The sequence below is a fragment of the Chrysochloris asiatica genome, unplaced genomic scaffold (genome assembly GCF_000296735.1).
Source record: "Chrysochloris asiatica unplaced genomic scaffold, ChrAsi1.0 scaffold00320, whole genome shotgun sequence".
NCBI classification, from domain to species: domain Eukaryota; kingdom Metazoa; phylum Chordata; class Mammalia; order Afrosoricida; family Chrysochloridae; genus Chrysochloris; species Chrysochloris asiatica.
The window spans coordinates 741,798-759,159 of record NW_006408838.1 but is presented as its reverse complement, the minus strand read 5'-3'; the positions used below and the strand labels follow the sequence as shown (position 1 = coordinate 759,159).

The window sequence follows — 17,362 nt, the reverse complement described above, 5'->3', positions numbered from 1 at the left end:
CATAGGGTTGTTATGAGTCAGGACTGGCTGGATAGCATCTAACAACAACAATAATCTCAGTTATCTAGTGCTACTACAAAAGAAATACAACAGAAATTTATTCTTCACAAACAGAAATATATTCTTTTACAGTTTAGGGAAATTAGAAATCCAAAATCAGAACATAAGCTCTGGAGAAAGTTTCTTTTCTCCTTATAGCATCTGTAAGCCCTGCATTTCTTGGTGATCCTCTGTGCCTTAGCATCAATTTTTCCTGAAACAAAAACTGCATAATGCAAGGACCCCAGGTCCAAAGGACACACTCTAATCTCAGCCCTTCTTTCTTGGTTATAGTAGGACCCTGCACCTTGCTCACTTCTCTCTCATTTTATATAACAAAATAAAAGGTGTTTCAGGACATAATTCAACTTATACTTCAATTGATTGGCTGCTTCCCTTCATTTGCTTAGTTACTCATCATGAAAGTCATTACATTATATTAGATATCATACTGGGGGGATTATTATATGTTAACTGCAACATATTAACTACATCTATGGAAAGAGATGGTGGGAAAATACCAAATCAACTGCTAAAACAAGGCCAAGGGCAGATGGTGGAACTTGCTCATTTACAAATTCAGGCTGAAGCTGAAGAAAATTAAAACAAGTCCACACAAGGCAAAATATGACCTTGAATTTATCCCATCTGAATTTAGAGATCATCTGAAGAAAAGATTTGATGCATTCGACACTAAAGCATGAAGACCAGAAGAGTTGTCTAACAAGATCAAGAACATCATACAGGAAGAAAGCAAAAGGTCCGTAAGAAGACAGCAACGAAGGCAAAGTCCAAAATGCATAACAGAAGAGACTCTGAACATTGTTCTCCAGAATAGAGATGCTAAAGTAAATGGAAGAATGAAGAGGTAAAACAGCTGCACTGGAACTTTCACAGGGCAGATCGAGAAAGAAAATCAAATATTACAAAAAAAAAAATAATTGTGCAAAGACATGGAGTTAGGAAACCACAAAGGAAGAGTATGCTCAGCATTTCTCAAGCTGAGGGAACTGAAGAAAACAATTCAATGCACAACTTGCACTATTGAAGAAGTCTATGGGCAAAATATTGAACGATGCAAAAAGCGTTAAAAGAAGATGGACCACACAGAGTCAGTGTACCAAAAATAAATGGTCGATGTTCAACCATTTCAAGAAGTAGTGTATAATCAAGAGCCTATTATCCTGAAGGAAGAAGTCCAAGGTGTACTGAAGGCATTGTCAAAGAGCAAGGTGCAGGGAATCGATGAAATACAAATTGAAATCTTCCAACAAAGTACTATGGAGGTACTATGCTAAGGAATTTGGAAGACAATTACTTGGCCAACTGGCTTGAAGAGATCAATATTTGTACCCATTCCAAAGAGAGGGTGACCCAATGGAATGCAGAAATCATCAGACAATATCATTACTATTGCATATAAGTACGATTTTGTTAAAAATAATTCAAAAGCAGCTGCTACTGTACATTGGCAAAGGATTTCCAGAGGTTTAAGAAAGATACAGAAGAGGACATGGAATGAGGGATATCATTGCTGATGTCAGATGGAGCTTGTCTGAAAGCAGAGACTATCAGAAATCTGCTGCACAAGATCTCTTTAAAGTGTTCAAGAGCAAAGATGTCAGTTTGAGGACTAAGGTGTGCATGTCCCAAGCCATGGTATTTTCAGTAACCTCATATATGAAAATTAGATGATGAATAAGGAAGACCATAGAATAATTGATGCATTTTATTTGTCGTGTTATAGGAAAACATTAAAGGTACCATGGACTGAAAGAAAAACAAACCAACCTTGTTGGAAGATATACAGCCAGGATAGGATGCTCCTTGGAGGCCAGGATGGCCAGACTTCGTCTCTCATACTTCAGTCATATTATCAGGAGGAACCAGTCCCTGGAGAATGATATCATGTTTGGTAAAGTGGAGGGTTGAAGAAAAAGGGGAAAGCTCCCAGTGAGATGCATTGGCACAGTGGCCTCAGTAATGGGGTAAAACATGTCAACGATTGTGAGGTTGACTCAGGACCTGGCAGTATTTCATTCTGTTGTGCTTACAGTCACTATGAGTCGGTGCCAACTCAATGGCATCTAACAATAACAACTGAGTCACTTCTGACTCATAGTGACCCTGTATAGAGTTTCCAAGGAGCAGTTGATGAGTTTGAACCACCAAACTTATGGTTCAAACTGACCTTGCAGCCCAGTGCTTATTCTACAGTGCCACTGCATAGGTCATGACACACTATGGATAACATTGTGAAGAACAGGTGTGGCACAGTGCTTCCTTCTGTTGTGCACAGAGTAGCGTAGCAGTGATTTGGAACCAACTAGATGACACCTAAGAACAACAACAACAAAGTGTGGAATGTCACATTTTGAATTGTTGTTGTTAAACACCATCAAGTCGATTGCAACTCATAGTGACCCTGTCTAGGGTTTCCAAGGAACAGCTGGTGGGTTGAACCATTAAATTTGAGGTTCAAATTGACCTTACAGTCCAGTGCGTTATCCTGCAGCAGCATATCAGGATTCCATGTATTAAACAGGTGTTGTTAAGTGCCATCAAGTCGGTTCTGACCCATCTCAACCCTGTATAGGGTTTCTGAGGAGCAGATATGAGCTCGAACTGCTGACCTTGCAGTTCAAATGGACTTTGCAGTCCAGAGCATCAACCCACAGCACCATACCAGGATTCCGTGGAATAAATGATTTCCTCCAAAATATGTGTCAATTTAGTTGTCATGATTCCCAGTATTGAGTGACTGTCTTCTATTTCAATATCTGATATAATCATGCTCCTTTTTATATATTGCAAATTCTAACTTTTATATGTTAATGAAGCAGTATTAGTGTGGGTATATCTTGAGTTATAGTCTTACTAAAATGTATGATTGAAGTCACATTTTTATTCAATTCCCTCCTTTATTTACGTCACATTCTTGTTTAAGGCATACCTTTTTTCTTACAAGAGATAAAACGAGAGAGAAGTGAGCAAAGGGGGAAGGGGAGAGAGGCTCACTACTATCCAGAAAGAAGAACCAAGACAGCACACATCTTTTACACCCAAATTTCCTTCATTAGGAATCTTCTAGACTTAGTGGAAGATTCATGCCAACACACACGGAGGTTTACAAATAATACAAGGCACACAGACATTAAAAGGAGACAAGGATCATCCCCTACAACCAACACCCCAAATTCAGACTTTTAGCCTTCTAGCCTATGAGAATTGTTTTTTTAATAAAGTCATCCATTTGTGGTATTTCTGTTACAACAGCAACAGATAATGAAGACATAGGGGGACTATCCTGGTGGAGTCAATGTAATCACTAGCATTATCATAATTAAACGAGGTCAGAGTAGGAGGTGTGACCACGGATGCAGTTTCCGGCTGAGGGCCAGTTGAAGGCCTCTAGAAGCTGAAAAAGGCAAGAAGACAGATTCTTCCCCAGAATCTACAAAAGAATCTCTGCCCTGCTAGCACCTTGATTTTAACCTGGTTGGTTGTTAAGTGCTGTTGTGTCGGTTTCAACTCATAGTGACCCTGTATAGGGTTTCCAAGGAGAAGCTGGTGGGTTTGAACTTCTGACCTTGTGGCAAATGTTGTTGTTAGGAGCCATCCAGTTGGTACCGACTCATAGCGACCTTATGTACAATAGGACGAAAAACTGCCCAGTCCTGGGCCAACCTCACAATTGTTGCCACGCTGGAACCCATTGATGCTACCACTTTGCTAATCCATGTCGCTGGGGTCTTCCTCTTTTTCTCTGACCCTCCACCTTACCCAACATGATATCCCTCTCCAGTTATTGGTCTCTCCTGACAATATGTCCGAAGTATGAGAGACGAAGTCTGGCCATCCTGGCCTCCAAGGAGCACTCTGGCTGTACTTCTTCCAGCACAGATCTGTGGGTAATAGTCAAGTGCTTATTCTACAGTGCCATACAAGTACTCCAATGTTCACCTAGTGAGATCCATTTTGGGGTTCTGATTTCCAGACTGCAAGATAATAAATTTTCATTATTTTAAATCACTAAATTTGTTCTAATTTGTTACAATAGCTGTATGATACTAATATATCTTGCAAGAGTCATCTAGACTAGAACAGAGCACCTAGCCTAAGAAGCAGAGAACCCCCTTTTTTTTATTTTAAGAAAATGCAGACACTCCTGGGAGAATCATAGGCTCATGGGAAAGCAAAAGAATGGAACAAATAATAATCTCACCAGGAGAAAACCAGTCTCAGCACCTGGTTACAATAGGCACAGAAATGGGATCCAATGGAGACCTGGTGTGGTGCTGTGGGTTAATGCGCTGTTATTGCAAGGTCGATTTGAACTGCAAGATCCCAGCCGCTTCTTGGAAACTCCACACAGAGTTGCTATGAGTTGGAACTGACTCAACGGCACTTAATAACAACAACAATCCAAACTAAAGAGTGAAGAAATTTTATTCAAAACATATTTGAAATAATAAAGCACCTAGTTTATCAACAATGGAGTTTCAGAATGTTATCAAAGTTGCTTTTTATCACACTTCACAGTGACATCTCTATGAGCAGGAGTCATATGGTGGTGCAAATGGTTGGGCTCAGCTGATAACCAAAAAGATGAAAATTTGAGTCCACCTAGAGCCACCTTGGAGTCATGGTATGGCGCTGTGGGCTAATGTGTCAGACTACAAAGTTGTTTGAACTGCAACGTCAGTGGTTCAAACTCACCAGCTGTTCCTTGGAAACCCTATACAGGGTCACAATGGGTTGGAATCGACTCGACGGCACTTAACAATGACAAAGAGCCACCTTGGAAGAAGTCCTGATGATTTACTATTTTTTTAAATCAACCACTGAAAAGCCTATGGAGCACATTCTACATCGACACACGTGGGCTTGTCCTGAGTCAGAATCAACTCTACACCAACTGGGTTTGTTCCTCTATGAGGATACTTGGGAAATTGTTTTCTCCAAATTCAGTATCAGAAATAATTATTCTGAATCTCCTTGACTGACTTGTTTCACCTGAAAGATTCTTTGAACCTTGTTAAGGTCATGCTTTGTCTTTCTGTTGACTGTTACAAGGTTTAAAGTTAAAATTGTGGCTCACCTCTGACCACCCTATAAACTTTATAACATACTGAACTAACCTCACTTCTGACTATATGACATTTTTGTACCTTATTTACTCTTTACGTGTATTTGTTATTTTAAATTTGTTATTGTTGCTGCAATGAGTGAACACGCAGCTGCTAACCAAAAACTGGGCAGTGGCTCTGTGAGAGAAAGACTTGGCAATCTGCTTCCATAAAGATTACAACTAAGAAAACCCTATAGGGTAGTTCTACTCTATCACATGTGCTTGTTACCACTCAGAATCAACTCCGCAGCACACAAGAGTTGTAATATGCACCTAAATAAATATAATTATGACCATTTTCAAACAAGACAGAGCATAAATACAATGGAGCATCAAAAAGTTTGTGGAAAAATAAATGAAAAGACAATGTAATTTTTTTAGGATTTTTTTAAGCCCCCATGTATGTGAATGCACACGTAATTGTTAACAATGGATGCTGATGACAAGAATGAATGAATGGGAAATTTGGAAACAGAATGGTTGCATAACAGGAAGAACACAATCAATGTTGAAATGACAAATGTTTTGTTACGCATATCCTTTTTCTGTTATCGTTAGCAGTCTTTGAGTTGGCCCCTGACTTAAGGCTGCCCTATGACAACAGGATCATGCTTTAATTGACTGAGTTTTGGAAGGAGATCATCAGACCTTTCTTTCTAGTCTGTCTTAATCCGGAAGCTCCACTGAAACCTGTTCAGTGCCAAGCAACATACAAGCCTCCACTAACAGACAGGCCATGGCTGTGCTTGAGGGAAACTGTCTAATAACAGGCACAGGGTTTCTGTGTAGAAGGTGAGAAATCCATACTGAATCACCACTGCTCCCGTAATATCCATACCATGATTAAAAAAAAACTAACAAAAAGAAAAGAAAAGCAAGAGAGAGTGGGAAACGGAAGGATAGAATGACATGACAGATATATATCCAAAGATCTGGTGTGGCACTGTAGAATAAAGCACTGGACCACAAGGCTAGTTTGAGCCACAAGATCAATAGTTCAAACATACCAGTTGCTCTTTGGAAACCCTATACAGGGTCTCTATGAGTCAGAACTGACTTGAAAACACTTAACAACAACTACACCAGGGAAATCAGAAGTGAACTTGAGATCACTGTGAGGCATTTTCACTTAAGTCAGGTTGTGTTTTGCAGTGTGCCAGTGAGATCAAGGAGGAATGACATATAAAGGCAACTAGTTTCCATCGATCACTACAAAGGACTCATTCAGCCAGGCCATTGGTTAATACCACAGAGAGTAGAGAAGAACTGCTTGTAAATAGCACTAAAAGTTGTTGTTGTTGTTGTTGTTGTTAGGTGACATCAAGTCAGTACAAACTCATAGCAACCTTATGCACAGCAGAATGAAACACTGCCCGACCCTGGGCCAACCTCACTACTGTTGCCACACTTGACTCCATAGATGCTGCCACTTGGCCAATCCATCTCATTGGGGGTCTTCCTCTTTTTCTCTGATCTTCCACCTCACCAAACACGATATCCTTCTCTAGCGACTACTCCCTCCTGACAATATGTCCAAAGTATGAGAGACAAAGTTTGGCCATCTTGGCCTCCAAGGAGCACTCTGGCTGCCTTCTTCCAAAACAGATCTATTGGTTCTTTTGGCAGACTATGGCACTTTCAATATTCTCCTTCAACACCCTAACTCAAAATCATCATTGTAGACACTGGGAAATCCAGATTGGGAGTTTAGGTACTCACAACAAATAGATAAAAGTAACTTAGATGTGAGTCTTGTTATTGACCATAATAGCCTAAATATTTTCATTTATTCCCAGAGAAAAAGAAAAGAACATATATACATTTGAGGTCACATTCAAGACTACACATAAAACATAAATTTTCTTTTGGACTCTTCCATATCACTTCCAATCTTAAAATGAGATTTAGCAGGCAGACTTTTATAGCTGATAAAAATAGAGACCCAAACAGCTGCTATTCATAATGATTATTTGATGATTTATAATACACAGGATATAATTTCTATCTGAATTAACACTATAAGCTCAAGGCATGGGGTAACTGATATTCAAAATATATCTTGACAGTGGGGAACATATTACTTATTTATACAAATGGTCTATGCATTTAGGCATTTCATGTAAATAGATAATTATAGCCATTTCCAAGACATTATAATCCATTAAGTAAATTAGACATGCTTTTCAAATTCTAATGCTACAGCCCCATGACAGAATATCTCCAGAAACATTGATCAGATTCACGTTGCAGGCAGACCTGACTTTAAGCGAGAGCATTCGACTGAAAAAGCTGCCAAGTGGTTCTATTTTGAGAAAAAGCAAGAACAGAATCTCCTCCAGGTTCAGAAAGTTAATGTCTTCTCTGTGCTGCTGAGCAATAAATGATTCTACAGAACCAAACTCTACATTTAAAGTCATGAAATCATGACATTTTTAATTGCCCCTAAATCAGACTGCTGTTTATTTATCACATAGATCTAATATTTTTTTCTGAATGGCTTTAGTAGGTTTCATTTTTTTTCTTCTTGCTACTATGACTACTGAGTCCCTTAGAATAAGAATTTCGAGGCCATTTCTTACATTACTTTGGTAGGCTCTCAATTGGCCTCCTTGTCTAAGGGTCTTTCTCCTTTTACTCATCTAATACCTGGGGTAATACAGCCTTAAGTACAGCAATTATGCATATGTTCATACATGCCTCATTTAATTCTTGGGGTAATCTGAGAAAAACAAAATTGTTTCCAGGATCAAAATTATTCTTTGAGTCATTGTTGTCTATATCCAAGGTGACCTTGAATTTTAGTGCACACAGAATGTTACTGATTTATCCCATTGTTCTAGCACAGGTCTGAAGAGCATCACCTTGAAGTCTCAAAAAATGTCCTGGGTTTGGATATCAATTGTATTATTTAAATATAGGCTAAAACTGAAATGCTTCCTCTTAAAGCTCATATACATCCTGATATGAATTATTCAAAGGGTAATTGTGTTCAACTCAAGCAAGGGCCCCAGGAAATCTGAGGGAACTGCTAAACCATTGTTGTCAGCACTTATGGGATAAGGAATGCCTTTAGAATTACAGAGCTACTAGGCTAGGTAGCATAGTGGTTACGAATCAGGCTGTGAACCGCAAGGTCAGCAGTTCAAAACTACCAGCTGTTCCACTGGAGAAAGATGAGGCATTTTGCTCCCGTAAAGATTTGCAGCCTCAGAAACCCTGTTCAGGGTCGCTATGAGTCGGAACCGACTCTACGGCACTTAACAACAACAACAACAGGCTAGAGTAATGGCCATACCACCCTGAATGCACCTAATCTCATCTGATCTCAGAAGCTAAGCAGGGTTGGGCCTGGTTAGTACTTGGATGGGAGACCACCTGGGAATACCAGGTGCTGTAGGGGAGTCCTGGTGTGGCGCTGTGGGCTAATGCGTCAGACTGCAAAGTCGTTTGAACTGCAAGGTCAGTGGTTCAAGCTCACCAACTGCTCTCTGGAAACCCTCTACAGGGTCTCTATGGGTTGGAATCAACTCGACAGCACTTAACAACAACAAAGGAGACCTTCTAATTTACACTGATTCCACCACTTTATCAATGAGGAAACTGAGGCAAACCCAGCTCATGATGGAACCAGAAAGAAGCGTTTTGTGTCTCCTAACTTGTGACCCAGGACCTTTTTCCTTCTGCAAAGACTGTGCATAATCAAGAGGCTGTGAATTTCAGGGAGCCTTTTCCACCCCCAGTATTAGGAACACATTTTAGATTGTGCTGTTTATATTCCTGCATGACCAACATCCGTGATAGTTTTTTAAAGAGAATTTTACAGGGTTAGGAGTGCAATTTGTTCTTGTGAAGCAGTAAGGCTAAATGACTAAATGACTCAGAGAGAAATCACACTAACAGCCTCAATTTCTTTAGCACCACCTGTGCACTAAATCAAGGAACCATGGTGGGTGGTGGTAGTGTGCCGTGGAGTCGGTCCCGACCCATAGCAACCCTGTACAGGGTTTCCGAGGGTGTAAATCTTTACGGGAGTAGAAAGCCTTATCTTTCTCCCGCGGAGCGGCTGGTAGTTTCAAACCACTTACCTTAAGGTTCGCAGTCCGATTCGTAACCACTACGCTAACCATAGTGAACTTTAAAGTAAGAAAAACTGGGGCCTCACACCCAGCTGTTGCCCAAGCAAACATAAATGGACCCCCAGCTTTTTTTAGTGCACTGTTTCTTCTCTAGTCCACGGTTCTGAGTGGGTGACTAGCTCTTTATCCTTCAGTCTGTAGTCTATTTCCTCATTTTCATCTATCCACCATGACCAAAGCATACAGCTGTTGAGTCTGCATCTCCCTGATAATCCCCATGGTGTCTCTATGTTCACACTAGCTGGTGATGTGTAGAGTGATGACAAACCACAGTTCAGATTATGCAAATGATCTCACAGTGTAGTTCCTCTTTTTGCTTTGCGATTGTTGCTGGCTGACAGCTGCAGCTGACTTTTAGAAAAGGATTAAAAGTATATGGTTAAAAGTATATAGTCAGGGAGCAGTAGCTGTGAGGACCATGTTGCAGCTGAAAAGCTTGCTCAACAGGTACACCAGGGGTTGGAAAAACCAAACTAGGCAAAGAACTTGCATCAAGATCAGGAATGAAATATGTTAATGTGGGTGATTTAGCTAAAGAAGGACAGTTATATGATGGCTATGATGAAGAGTATGATTGTCCCATTTTAGATGACGATAGAGTCGTTGATGAGTTAGAAAACCAAATGAAAGAAGGTGGCATGATTGTTGATTACCATGGTTGTGACTTCTTCCCTGAACGCTGGTTTCATACCATTTTTGTGCTGAGAACAGATAACAGTATACTGTACAAAATACTTGAAACAAGGGGTTATGATGAAAAGAAACTACAAGACAATATTCAGTGTGAAATTTTTCTTGTTCTTATGAAGAAGCCAGAGCCTCCTACAGTGAAGAAATAGTACATCAGTTGGTTAGCAATAATCCAGAAGATGTAGAGAATAATATAAACCAGATACTGAAATGGATTGAACAGTGGATGAAAAATCATAGCTGATGACTTTCAAGACTGGTCAGATGACAGTCACTCTTAATTATCTCTCTGCCCACATCATAGAAATTGTCCAAGTATCAGTAAAACTTTTCTATTAACATTGTGTTGCAGGACTAGTATGTGGGTACTATAAAAGGTTTATACCTAGGCTTTTTTTTTTCTCCATGAGAAAGCTAAACAATCTCAAATATAATTGAATGTAACATTATTACGGATTGAAAGTAAAAAATATCATTGTTTAATGCTTCAACTATTAAAGGATGAATAAATCTGAACAAGTGGGAGGATATCTGTTAAATTTACAAAAGAACTTGAAGATGATCTCTTAAAATAAAACAGTTTAAGAGAGAAAAAAAGTATATAGTCAGTGTAACATTGTTTTATGAATCAACTTTACTAGGCTACTTGTTGTTGTTGTTGTTGTTAAGTGCCTTCGAGTCAGAGCCGACCCATAGCGACCCTGTACAGGGTTTCCAAGGGTGTAAATCCTTACGGGAGTAGAAAGCCTCATCTTTCTCCCGCGGAGCGGCTGGTAGTTTCGAACCACTGACCTTAAGGTTCGCAGCCCGATTCGTATATTATTATTCAATTAAACACTAATCGGCATGTTGCTGTTTCAGAATTTTGTTAAGTGCAATTTTGTAAATCCACAGTCGATTGGCTTTAAATAAGAAAACTCATCCTAGAAAATCTATTGTTGTTAACTTCCACGGCATTGACCTCAACTCATGACAATCCCATACTCAACAGATGAAAAGCTGGCTGGTCCTGTAGCATCCCCGTTATCCATTGAGAATGGACAATTGGGATCCACAGAGTTTTCACTGACTGATCTTTGGAAGTTCATTTCCAGGCCTCTCTTTCTTTCTTTTTCAGTCTTAAAGCTCCGTAACCCCATTTAGTATCATGTTGTTTTTGTTGTTAAGTACCGTTGAGTCACTTCCGACTCATAGCAATCCAGTATAAGGTTTCTGAAGAGAGGTTGGTGAGCTTGAATCGCCAACATTGTGGTTCAAACCAACTTTGCAGTCCAGTGCAGTGCCAGACCTGAACTCCATTTAATATCATTGTTGTTGTTAAGTGCCTTCGAGTCTTTTCCAACCCATAGTGATGCTGTATAGGGTTTCCTAGGAGCAGCTGTTGAACTTGAAATGCCAACCTTGCAGTTCAAACCAACTTTGCAGTCCAGCGCATTAACCCATAGGGCCAACCAGGACTTATAGTAACACACAAATCAATATAAATGAGACTGATTCAATCAGTTTAAAGACCTTAAGAGCAAATTGACAATTCATTGAAGAAGAAGAAATCTCACCTATGAATGACAGTTTCAATTCATACCCAACAGTTCCACGCTGTCTTTCTTCATAGTTAACCTATGGAGTTGGGACTTCCCTTGGATTGGGGATTTACCTTGCCATCCCTCTAAATCATGTAATCCAATTCCTGGCAATAAATCTCCTACTGCTCTTCTTCTCTGGAAAAACTCTAATAGAGTGGAGGCAGGAATCTTTGGCTTTCCCTCCTTTTCTGCATGAGGAGAGAATGAAATGCATTTCCAAGTGACATATTTTAGTCCATTCCAGGTCTAATACATCTAACAAGTAGATTCCAGTGGAAACTCCCCTCACTGGAGTTGATCCCCTTCCCCCTTTTCTACCCAGGCCCTAAAGTTTTTACCTTAGCTTATCACAGCTCTGTGTGACCAAGACTTCACAAATGATACGCTCTCTCCAGACCAGAGGTTCTCAATCGTGGCTTCATTTTAGAGTCCCCTAGTAAGCTTTAGGAGTCCTGGTGTGGTGCTGTGGACTAATACTTCAGACAAAGTCATTTGAACTGCAAGGTCAGTGGTTCAAGCTCACCAGCTGCTCCCTGGAAATCCTATACAGATCACTGTGGGTCGGAGTCGACTCAACAGCACTTAACAACAACAGTAAACTTTACCATCATTGATATCTGACCATATAAATGAGAATCTCTGGGGATGGGACCCTGGACATGAATTTTTATAACTTTCCAGATGTCTCTACTGTGAGCCAACATTGAAAGTCACTAGTTTAAACTACCCACTTAAATATGTAACCTCAATGTCAGCTGAAGTCACCCTGCCCTTGAGAACTAGAAAAGATTGCTTTAAATCTCATTGCACCACTTGTGGAAAGTCAAGTGACTTGCCAAGATTTCGATAAATGTGCTAGGGCACTTACGGACCTATGAAAGGATTGCCAGATTTAGCAAAGTAAAAGACAGTATGTCCAGTTAAATTTGCAATATAGCTCAAAAGTGCAATCTTTGTGACTTACTGAAAAAGACTAAATAAAGGAGATTTAGGACATCCTGTGTTCCCTGGCAGCAGGGTGATTAAAGTGATCAGCTGTTAACCAATCTGTGGGAGAAAGATGAGCTTCCAGAAAAATTACCTTTTGTTGTCAAATCAATTCTAACTCATAGGGGCTCTGTAAGTCAAAGTGGAACTACACAGTAGGGTTTCCAACAGACTCCCCCATCTTCCTCCTGAGGATCAGTTGGTGGGTTCAAACCATGACAGGTGAGTCTTTATCCACTGTGCCACCAGGGTTCCTCTATAAAGAAACAGTATGGAAATACTACAGGGAGATTCTACTCTATGAATCAGAGTCATCTTGATGGCAATGGGTTTGGTTTGGTTTTTAAAGGCATCCTAACAAACTCAATATGGGTCAGTCATTAGATATGAGGCCATGAGCTCTGGTAGCATAGTGGTTACGAATCGGGCTGAGAACCTTAGGGTCAGCAGTTCCATGGGAGGAAGGTGAGGCTTTCTGTTCCCGTAAAGATTTACAGCCTCAGAAACCTTGTACAGGGTCAATATGGGCCGGAATCGACTCGACAACACTTAACAACAACAACTGTATATATGGATGCCTGGTAACTGTATGACCCATGTAAACCCCTTTATGCAAACTCCTCCTCTATAATATATTACTATAATAGTTTGATTTATTAAATCTACTATGAATCTTCATGCTCTGCCAGGATTCTATATACATGAATTCAAAGGCATGTCTCAATTCCTATCCTATGTCCATACAACAGTGCAAGGCCCTGTGGATGTAGCTAAATTTGTTGATGGTCTGAATAGGAGGGAAGCTTAGTGTTGCAGCAATGCACACTACTATAAATTGAACATAAACCACCTTGCTCTATATGACCAGTGCTACTTCACTATATTGTTGGGTCTTTTCCTCTTCCTCCTTTCTTTTCCTCATATGGATGTGAAAGCTGGACAGTGAATAAAGAAGATCGTAGAAGAAGTGATGCCTTTGATTTATGGTACTGGAGGAGAATACTGAAAGTGCCATGGACTGCCAAAAGAACCAATAGATCTGTTTAGGAAGAAGTGCAACCAGAGTGCTCCTTGGAGGCCAAGATGGCTAGGCTTCGTCTCTCATACTTTGGACACATTGTCCGGAGAGAACAGTTGCTGGAGAAGGATGTCATGCTGGGTAAGGTGGAGGGTCAGAGAAAAAGAGGAAGACCCCCAACGAGATGGATCAGCCAGGTGGCATCATTGATGGCATCAAGTGTGGCAGCAGTAGTGAGGTTGGCCCAGGATCGGACATTGTTTCGTTCTGCTGTGCATGAGGTCACTATGAGTCGGTTCTGACTCGATGGCACCTGACAACAACAACTATATGACCGGTGCCACTTCACTATATTGTTGGGTCTTTGCCTCTTTCTCCTTTCTTCTCCCTTTGATTCTTTGCTTTTCTCAAAACACAGCTTCTCATTCTTTTCTGATTCAGAGTGGATTTTTTTCCTTCTCATTTTCTATCTGAAATGTTTTTATTTTCTAAACAAAGATGTTAACTGCTGTGGATTCTCCATCACTCATGGAAACCCCATGTCAACTGAATCAAAGGGTTTTCTTTGGCTGATTTTTAGAAGTTGATGGTCAGCCCTCATAGTCCATCTTAGTCTGGAAGGTCTGTGAAGTCTATTCAGCATCATAGCAACATGCAAGCCACCAATCACATACCAGTGGTGGCTGCACATAAGATCCTTGGCTGGAAATTCTATCACTGAACCTTTATGAAGGACACCAATAGCACTTACAAAGATAGTTTTCTTTTTCACCCAGTTTCATATCTCCTACATTAACAGGTCCTCTGAGTTGGAGGAACCATTTTCTACACTTCAGATTTTCAATTAAGGAACATCATTTCCATTTTACAATCAACATTGGCCTTCTTGAATAGCCCAATTTGAGCTAGAAACGTTGATTACCTAAAATGTGTTGTTGTTATGTGCCATCAAGTCAATTCTGACCCATAGCGACCCTGTATAGGGTTTCCGAGGAGCAGCTGGTGAGGTTGAACCACCGACCTTGCAGTTCAAACAGTTTTGCAGTCTGGCGCATTAACCCACAGCGCCACACCTAAAACTCCATAGCCCATTACCCTGAATTGCTACCTGGGAATTACACTCTTACTATTAACCCTTTGGCGTAGTACAGTTTTCCTGCGTCTGTTAATCATCACAATTACCTGATCCTACTTAAAAGTACAGTTTCCTATTCCCAACCCAGACTTAGAGAATCAGAAATAGGAAAGATGATTGGCATCATCATTCAAACATGGCAAATACTGACCTAAGGACTTGACCCCAAACCAAACCCATTGCTGTCTATTAATCCTTACTCATAGTGACTCTCTAGGACACTTGTAGAGTTTCTAAAACTGTAATCATTACAGAAACAGACTGTCACATCTCTCTAGGAGCTGTTGGGGGGTTAAAAGCTGTGACTTTTCAGTTGTTGTTGTTAAGTGTCATTGAGTTGGTTTCCACTCTTAACAAACCTGTATAGGGTTTCGAGGAGCAACTGGTGAATTTGAACTTCCAACCTTGTGATTCAAACTGACCTTGAGATCCAGTGCTTTTCCTACAGCACCACACCAGGACCTTCCAGTTTTCAGTTGTGTATTTAAACATTGGGTCGACAGGGGTCCTTTAAGGATATGAAGACCTGTTAAAATGCAAATGAAGCATTTCTGATATGAATGGGAAAATATAAGCTGGATCAGCTGAGGAGCCCTGGAGTGAAGATCCAGAGAAAAAAACTTTCATTTGTCTATAACCACCCTTTAGCAGTGTGGCCATTCACCTTAAACCCCAAATCAAATTCTCATCTGTTCAATGGCTGGTTAAAGTTATCTCTAACTCTAGTATTCGATGATCCTGAGCCACTATGACCCACTAAAGCTCTATAATAATGCTTTCAAACCAACCCAAGGAACTAGCACAGGGGAGGAAATAAAGCCAGGATAAGAACAATTTAAAGAGGCCAAGGAATGAGTAGGGAATCAAAGCCTTGTTGTAAAGGGTAAACTCAGCATGATGCCCACAATGGGAGAGTCTGAGTCAGTGGGAACAAGATGACCAAGATGAAGGAGGAAGAAATAAGAGACTAAAAAGAGACATTTGATCCTTGGACATTTGATCACTCTCACTAGGACTTGGAACAACCTTGCCCAGGACTATCCCCTTTATCTCTATTTTTGAAAACTAATAGTCATTAAACTTTTACTGAAAACACAATGCTAATTTTTAAGAAAAATTAATGGTCAGATGTCCCAACATTCCTGAGAAATAAGCTAGCCTACTTCAACTATTAGTGAGATTTGTAGCATGGGTGTTAAAAAAAAAAAAAAAAACGTGGGGAGGATGAGCTATCACTGAAGTCTTGATGGAGCAATCTGTTTCCTTACCCAAAATACCTCATCTTTCTGCTCAGCACATATTTAACACATGCAAGTGGTTGACTCAGCTCTGAGGGGTAACATTTAGAAAATGATCTGCAGACACTTTTTCAGATTTGCTATGGAGAGAAGTACAGCAGATTCCGGATAAGGGATCCAAAAAGGGCACAGAGATGAAAGCAGTTTAGATGACACTTGGTTCTCCTTTTTAAAAAAGGCTGCTCATCTTGCCGTGTCAAGTGGAATTTTTATTTTAGTTAATCCATTACTTTGAAATTTGAACAAATTTTAAACAAATTCCGAAATGAAAGCTTCAAATCACTCATGTGAAATAAAAAGATAGGCAACAACAATCATTTATACCCATTGTTCAAATAAAACCCACACAAGGGGAAGTTTTAGAATGCTAATGGGATTTCCAAAGAAGCAACTATAACCATTCCAAATAAATAAAATTAAGCAATTTAAACTGATAAGTAAGAGAACATTTCTGGAAAGTAAATTGTGTATAAAATAATTAGTAATAGGGTGTGCATGGGGTGTGTTAAGAGTAATAAGGCACTGGAAACTCTTTGAATAAACATCGTTCCAAAAGGAAATGAAAGAGAGGAAAGGAGGGAAGCTGTGCTCTTCTGTGACGTAATTGGCTACCTCAGAATGAGTACAGAAGTGGCGTATTCAGATCCATGTTTCTGGAGACCCATGGAAAAAGCCAAGGGGCAACCAGAGCAAACTAAGGAGAGTATGAGGAGTCCCAAAGTCCACACTGGAAGACAAGCAATTTATCTTTGTGGACATGGTCCAGCAAATTGGTTGCTGTTCCTGTTTCCTTAGCTGTAGAATGCAGATATAATGTCAAAGTCACAGCTTAATTAAACAATTAAAAAAGTGCCATTGAGTTGTTTCTGACTCATAGCGACCCTGCTGGTGGTTTTGAACCACCAACCATGTGGCTAGCAGTCTAGTGCTTATCCTACAATGCTACATGAGGACTCCTGTTAAAATATTAGGAATTCTGTAGAGGAAGTTCATGACATTTTCTGTTACTGCTGTTGAGTGCTATTGAGTCGATTCCAACTCATAGAGACCCTGTATAGGGTTTCCAAGAGGCAACTAGTGGATTTGAACTGTGGACCCTGTGGTTCTCAGTCCAGTGCTGATCCTACAGTGCCACACCAGGAGTCCACTGGCACTTTGCTGTTGTTGTTAAGTGTTGTCGAGTCGATTCCATCCCATAATGAACCTGGTTAGGGTTTTCGTGGAGCAGCTGACAATAAGTATTTAATTAATAGTAGTAGTAGTAAGTAGTTAAATACTATTGATTCCATTCTGACTCAGAGAGACCCTGTGTAGGACTTATAAGAAGAAGCTAGTAGATTCAACC

General features: G+C 40.1%; 1 pseudogene; it reads left to right on the top strand.

Annotated features, from left to right (window-relative positions):
- The first annotated feature begins 5,906 nt into the window (after positions 1-5,906).
- Positions 5,907-10,240, top strand: LOC102839671 (annotated as a pseudogene).
- Positions 10,241-17,362: the final 7,122 nt, after the last annotated feature.